This window comes from Asparagus officinalis, chromosome 7 (genome assembly GCF_001876935.1).
Source record: "Asparagus officinalis chromosome 7, Aspof.V1, whole genome shotgun sequence".
NCBI lineage: Eukaryota > Viridiplantae > Streptophyta > Magnoliopsida > Asparagales > Asparagaceae > Asparagus > Asparagus officinalis.
The window spans coordinates 131,143,131-131,143,517 of NC_033800.1; positions in this window are offsets into that span (position 1 = coordinate 131,143,131).

The window sequence follows — 387 nt, forward strand, 5'->3', positions numbered from 1 at the left end:
ACATGGATGCTTCTATTGGCATATCCAAGCTCAGAATTTAAAATAGAAAAACAAATAAAACAATCATTCAACAACTCTCCACATTAAAAATAGCAAAACAAATAAAACTTAAACAACTCCTCACACAATACTAGTTTTCTAGTTCTTGAGGTTTGTGCAAGACATTCTTGTAGGCGTAAAAAATTACCTATATGTTCTCGCGCACAGTTCAAAATGAAGAGAAGGCGATGAGCATCATTATCTGAGTCAAACGGGATTATCCGTGCTGTAAAAGAGCTAACGAGTGCATGAAGCAAGTCAATAAAGCGTACGAGTCAACGAAACGATGAAATGCGCAAAACGGCAAAACAAGACCAAACCGAAAAAGCCCCTGGCAGCCGAGTCGTA